This window comes from Cryptomeria japonica, unplaced genomic scaffold, assembly GCF_030272615.1.
Source record: "Cryptomeria japonica unplaced genomic scaffold, Sugi_1.0 HiC_scaffold_162, whole genome shotgun sequence".
Classification (NCBI taxonomy): Eukaryota; Viridiplantae; Streptophyta; class Pinopsida; order Cupressales; family Cupressaceae; genus Cryptomeria; species Cryptomeria japonica.
In genome coordinates, this window is record NW_026728984.1 from 183,446 (window position 1) to 190,000 (window position 6,555).

Below are 6,555 nucleotides of genomic sequence, written 5' to 3' on the forward strand. Positions count from 1 at the left end.
CGCACCTTTGATGCGATGCCTTCACTAATTTCCATAAAAGGCAAAAAAAAAACGAGATTTTAAAATTTCCGTTTTGAAAGATAGTGAGAAAAAGGGAATGCTGGTGCCATCTTGAGCCCGCCCTGGTGCGCAGCCCAGCCAAGGTTTGCGCACCAAGGTGCCCACCCTGGCGAAGGTGCGCGCCCGGGCAATTAACCCAACTTCCAACTTCGCGCGCGCCAGGGTGGGAGCGCACCCAACAACCGGGCCTGGGAAGAGCCAATGCGAGAAACCCCACCAAACTCTCTGACAAAAAAAGAGGGGGCGCTCCAGTAACCCCGCTTCGGAGCGCACCCTGGGCAAACCCAGCCAAGGTGCCCACCCCGGCCAAGGTGCAGGCGAGGTGCGCACCCGGGGCAAACCGGGCTCCGACAACGTGCACGCCGCACCTTGGAGCACACTTCGTAGCGCTCCCGGGTGCGCACCTCAGAGCACACCAAGGTGGGCAGCGAGGTGCGCACCTTTGATGCGCTGCCTTCACTAATTTCCAGAAAAGGCAAAAAAAAAAGGAGATTTTAAAATTTCCGTTTTGAAAGATAGTGAAAAAAACGGAACGCGCGTGCCATCTTGAGCCCGCCCTGGTGCGCAGCCCAGGTAAGGTGCCACCCTGGCAAAGGTGCGCACCCGGGCAATTAACCCTACTTCCGACTTCGTGCGCGCCAGGGTGGCAACCGGGCCTCGGAAGAGCCAATGCGAGAAACCCCACCAAACGCTCCGACAAAAAAAGAGGCGGCGCTCCAATAACCCCGCTTCGGAGCGCAGCCGGGGCAAACCAAGCCAAGGTGCCCACCCCGACGAAGGTGCACGCGAGGTGCGCACCCGGGGCAAACCGGGCTCCGACAACGTGCACGCAGCACCTTGGAGCACACTTCGAAGCACTCCCGGGTGCCCACCGGCGTTGCGCACCGTGGTGGGCAGCGAGGTGCGCACCTTTGATGCGCTGCCTTCACTAATTTCCAGAAAAAGGCAAAAAAAAATGAGATTTTAAAATTTCCGTTTTGAAAGATAGTGAAAAAAAAGGAACGCGGGTGCCATCTTGAGCCCGCCCTGGTGCGCAGCCCAGGCAAGGCATGCGCACCAAGGTGCCCACCCGAGGTGCACACCCGGGGCAAACCGGGCTCCGACTTCGTGCAGGCCGCACCTTGGAGCACACTTCGGAGCGCTCCTTGGTGCGCACCATGGTGCCCACCAGGGCGCACCCGAGGCAAACCGGGCTCCGACTTCGTGCACGCCGCACCTTGGAGCACACATCGGAGCGCTCCCAGGTTCGCACCAGCGTTGCGCACCTTTGATGCGCTGCCTTCACTAATTTCCAGAAAAGGCAAAAAAAAACGATATTTTAAAATTTCCGTTCTGAAAGATAGTGAAAAAAACGGAACGCGGGTGCCATCTTGAGCCCTTCCTGATGCGCAGCCCAGGCAAGTTGTGCGCACCAAGGTGCCCACCCTGGCGGAGGTGCGCGCCCGGGGCAAACCGGGCTCCGACTTCGTGCACTGCATGGTGCCCACCAAGGCGCGCAACCCAGCCAAGGTGCCCACCGCAGCGAAGGTGCACGCGAGGTGCGCACCCGAGGTGCACACCCGGGGCAAACCGGGCTCCGACTTCGTGCACGCCGCACCTTGGAGCACACTTCAGAGCGCTCCTTGGTACGCACCAGGGCGCGCAACCCAGCCAAGGTGCTCACCCCGGCGAAGGTGCACGCGAGGTGCGCACCCGGGGCAAACCGGGCTCGGACTTCGTGCACGCCGCACCTTGGAGCACACATCGGAGCGCTCCCGGGTTCGCACCAGCATTGCGCACCTTTGATGCGCTGCCTTCACTAATTTCCAGAAAAGGCAAAAAAAAGAAAAAAATGAGATTTTAAAATTTCCGTTTTGAAAGATAGTGAAAAAAACGGAACGCGGGTGCCATCTTGAGCCCGCCCTGGTGTGCAGCCCAGGCAAGTTGTGCGCACCAAGGCACCCACCCTGGCCAAGGTGGGTCACGGGGTGGGTCCTAGGGTGGGTAACGGGGTGGGTACTAAGGTGCGTGCCAAGGTGGGTCATAGGGTGGGTGCCAAGGTGGGCACCAGGGTGGGTGTGCACCAACCCTAGCCAGGGTAGGTCACGGGGTGGTTGTCGGGGTGGGCGTCAAGGAGCCAAGGTGGGTGGCAAGTAGCCAAGTTGCGTGCCAAGGTGGGTGTCGGGGTGGGTGCCAAGGATCCAAGGTGGGTGCCAAGGAACCAAGGTGGGTGTCTGGGTGGGTGCCGAGGTGGGAGCCAGGGTGGGTCCCAAGGTGAGTGCAAAGGTGGGTGCCAGGGTCAAGGTGAGTGCCAATGTGGGTTCCAAGGTGCCAGGGTCAGGGTGAGTGCCAATGTGGGTTCAAAGGTGCTAAGTTGGGTGCGAGGTTGGGTGCGAGGGTGGGTGGGTGCCAAGGTGTGCTAGGTGGAAGCCCGGGTGGGTCGGCATCCCATGGGTGTCGAGTTGGGTGCCTGATGGGTGCTTCTTGTCAAGTTTTAGTCGTCGGGACTCATTTCGAGCCTTAGAGGTCGTTTCTTGTCCGGTTGCCCTGTCTTCGACCTGGGAACCCAATTTTGGTCCTCGGGTCCCATTTTTTTTGTCTCGCATCCCACTTTTGGCCTGTGGCCTTTTCGGGGTCGATTCTCGTTTTGGGCATCAGAGCATGTTTCTTCTCCTAAAACCCAATATTTGTTTATTAAGTCTCGGAACACATTTTTGTTCTCGTGGACCCATCATGGGTCTTGGAACGCATTTGTGGTCCTTGGGTCCCATTTTGCATCCCGAAACTTGTGTTTTGGTGCTTGATCCCTATTTTGGGTGCCCACCTTGCACCAAGTGCGCACCCGGGGCAAACCGAGCGCCTTGGTGCACCGGGGCAAGATCGAGCGTGCACCCGAGGCGCCCCGAACATGCACCAAGGTGCACTCGGCCCACATGTGAGCGCAGGTCGTTGCGCCCGAGGTGGTGTGTGGGCACCGCGTTGCAGACGGGACACTGCACGCACACGACGCCCCCTCCAGGTGCACGCACGTAGGCCGGGCCGGGTGCACACCCGACGCCCTAGCAAGGTGCGCGCACCCGGGCAGGGCTCACACTTGGCGAACGGGGCGCACTTCGCGAGGGAGGGTGTGCACCTCGACGGGGGTGGGTGGCCGGGGTGGATTCGCACGTGGGTCGCGGTTTGCTAAGTACACACTGCGACAAGCTCATAACGGGTGCGATCATACCAGCGTTAGTGCACCGGATCCCATCAGAACTCCGCAGTTAAGCGCGCTTGGGCCGGAGTAGTACTGGGATGGGTGACCTCCCGGGAAGTCCCGGTGTTGCACCCTTTTTTAGTTTTTCGCCGGGCGTCGCAATGCTATTTGAATAAACCTTTTGCCCGTTTGCGTTCTCGTCGGGGCCGGGCCGGGCCGGGGTGCGCTGCCCGCACTACCGCGCGCGCGGGGGCGACACCGAGCGCGCACCCGAGGCGCCCCGAGCACACAGGCCACGGTGCAACCCGGGCGTTGTGCGCGCACCCCGGTGCGCCCGAGGTGCTGCGCGCGCACCCAGGTGAAATCGGTGTGCACCTCGGCCAGTGCGCGCTCGGTCGAGTCGCGCACGTTGGCCAAGGTGCACGGTGATGTTTCTTACTCTAAGGTTCCGCACCAGACGCCCGGGACAGGTGAGCGAAGCTGGGCGGGGCCGGGTGCGCGGCCGGGGCAGGTGCACGCAGCTGGAGAGAGCTTTGGAGCACACTTCGGAGCGCACCAATGATGCGCTCCATTCAAAAGTTTCCTGAAAAGGCAAAAAAAGTTGAGATTATAGAATTTCCCACTTGAGAGATTGTAAAAAAAAAAAATTTAAAATGAAGGAAACGCGGGTGCCAAGGTGTGCGCAGCCCAGCCAAGGTGTGCGCACCAAGGCGCCCACCCTGGCGAAGGTGCACGCAAGGTGCGCACCCGAGGCAAACCGGACAATTAACCCAACTTTCGACTTCGCGCGCACCTTGGAGCGCACTTCGGAGCGCTCCTTGGTGCGCACCAATCTTGGGCACCTCGGAGTGCACCATGGCGCCCACCAAGGTGCGCACCCGGGGCAAACCGAGCTCCGACTTCGTGCGCACCTTGGAGCGCACGAAAGGTGCGCACCATGGCGCCCACCAAGGTGCGCAGCCCAGCCAAGGCGTGCGCATCAAGGTGCGCACCCTGGCGAAGGTGCGCACCCGGGGCAAACCGAGCTCCGACTTCGTGCGCACCTTGGAGCGCACAAAAGGTGCGCAACCCAGCCAAGGTGTGCGCACCCCAGTCAAACCGAGCTCCGAATCGTGCGCACCAGAGGTGCACGCCATCGTGCGCACCTTGGAGCACACTTCGGAGCCCTCCTTGGTGCGCGCCGATGTTGCGCACCTCGGAGCGCACCCGGGGAAAACAATGCAATTAACCCGACTTTCGACTTCGTGGGCACCTCGGAGCGCTCTCGGGTTCGCACCTCGGAGCACACCGAGGTGCGCACCTTTGATGCGCTGCCTTCACCAATTTCCAGAAAAGGCAAGAAAACATTGAGAAGGTGTGCGCACCGAGGTGCCCACCCTGGCGAAGGTGCACGCGAGGTGCGCACCCGGGGCAAACCGGGCTCCGACTTCGTGCACGCCGCACCTTGGAGCACACTTCGGAGCGCTCCTTGGTGCGCACCAGGGCGCGCAACCCAGCCGAGGTGCCCACCCCGGCGAAGGTGCACGCGAGGTGCGCACCCGGGGCAAACCGGGCTCCGACTTCGTGCACGCCATGGTGCCCACCGCGGCGAAGGTGCACGCGAGGTGCGCACCCGGGGCAAACCGGGCTCCGACTTCGTGCACGCCGCACCTTGGAGCACACTTCGGAGCGCTCCTTGGTGCGCACCATGGTGCCCACCAGGGCGCGCAACCCCGCCGAAGGTGCACGCGAGGTGCGCACCCGGGGCAAACCGGGCTCCGACTTCGTGCACGCCGCACCTTGGAGCACACTTCGGAGCGCTCCTTGGTGCGCACCATGGTGCCCACCAGGGCGCGCAACCCCGCCGAAGGTGCACGCGAGGTGCGCACCCGGGGCAAACCGGGCTCCGACTTCGTGCACGCCATGGTGCGCACCGCGGCGAAGGTGCGCACCCGGGGCAAACCGGGCTCCGACTTCGTGCACGCCGCACCTTGGAGCACACTTCGGAGCGCTCCTTGGTGCGCACCAGGGCGCGCAACCCAGCCGAGGTGCCCACCCCGGCGAAGGTGCACGCGAGGTGCGTACCCGGGGCAAACCGGGCTCCGACTTCGTGCACGCCGCACCTTGGAGCACACTTCGGAGCGCTCCTTGGTGCGCACCATGGTGCCCACCAGGCCGCGCAACCCAGCCAAGGTGTGCGCACCAAGGTGCACGCGAGGTGCGCACCCGGGGCAAACCGGGGTCCGACTTCGTGCACGCCGCACCTTGGAGCACACATCGGGGCGCTCCCGGGTTCGCACCGGCGTTGCGCACCGTGGTGGGCACCTCGGAGCACACCAAGGTGGGCAGCGAGGTGCGCACCTTTGATGCGATGCCTTCACTAATTTCCATAAAAGGCAAAAAAAAAACGAGATTTTAAAATTTCCGTTTTGAAAGATAGTGAGAAAAAGGGAATGCTGGTGCCATCTTGAGCCCGCCCTGGTGCGCAGCCCAGCCAAGGTGTGCGCACCAAGGTGCCCACCCTGGCGAAGGTGCGCGCCCGGGCAATTAACCCAACTTCCAACTTCGCGCGCGCCAGGGTGGGAGCGCACCCAACAACCGGGCCTGGGAAGAGCCAATGCGAGAAACCCCACCAAACGCTCTGACAAAAAAAGAGGGGGCGCTCCAGTAACCCCGCTTCGGAGCGCACCCTGGGCAAACCCAGCCAAGGTGCCCACCCCGGCCAAGGTGCAGGCGAGGTGCGCACCCGGGGCAAACCGGGCTCCGACAACGTGCACGCCGCACCTTGGAGCACACTTCGTAGCGCTCCCGGGTGCGCACCTCAGAGCACACCAAGGTGGGCAGCGAGGTGCGCACCTTTGATGCGCTGCCTTCACTAATTTCCAGAAAAGGCAAAAAAAAAAGGAGATTTTAAAATTTCCGTTTTGAAAGATAGTGAAAAAAACGGAACGCGCGTGCCATCTTGAGCCCGCCCTGGTGCGCAGCCCAGGTAAGGTGCCCACCCTGGCAAAGGTGCGCACCCGGGCAATTAACCCTACTTCCGACTTCGTGCGCGCCAGGGTGGCAACCGGGCCTCGGAAGAGCCAATGCGAGAAACCCCACCAAACGCTCCGACAAAAAAAGAGGCGGCGCTCCAATAACCCCGCTTCGGAGCGCAGCCGGGGCAAACCCAGCCAAGGTGCCCACCCCGACGAAGGTGCACGCGAGGTGCGCACCCGGGGCAAACCGGGCTCCGACAACGTGCACGCAGCACCTTGGAGCACACTTCGAAGCACTCCCGGGTGCCCACCGGCGTTGCGCACCGTGGTGGGCAGCGAGGTGCGCACCTTTGATGCGCTGCC

General features: G+C 62.3%; 1 non-coding gene across 1 annotated transcript; it reads left to right on the top strand.

Annotated features, from left to right (window-relative positions):
- The first annotated feature begins 3,251 nt into the window (after positions 1-3,251).
- Positions 3,252-3,370, top strand: LOC131867029 (5S ribosomal RNA). The gene has a single exon (XR_009365626.1). It is a non-coding gene; the product is annotated as a 5S ribosomal RNA (ribosomal RNA).
- The last annotated feature ends 3,185 nt before the right edge of the window (positions 3,371-6,555 follow it).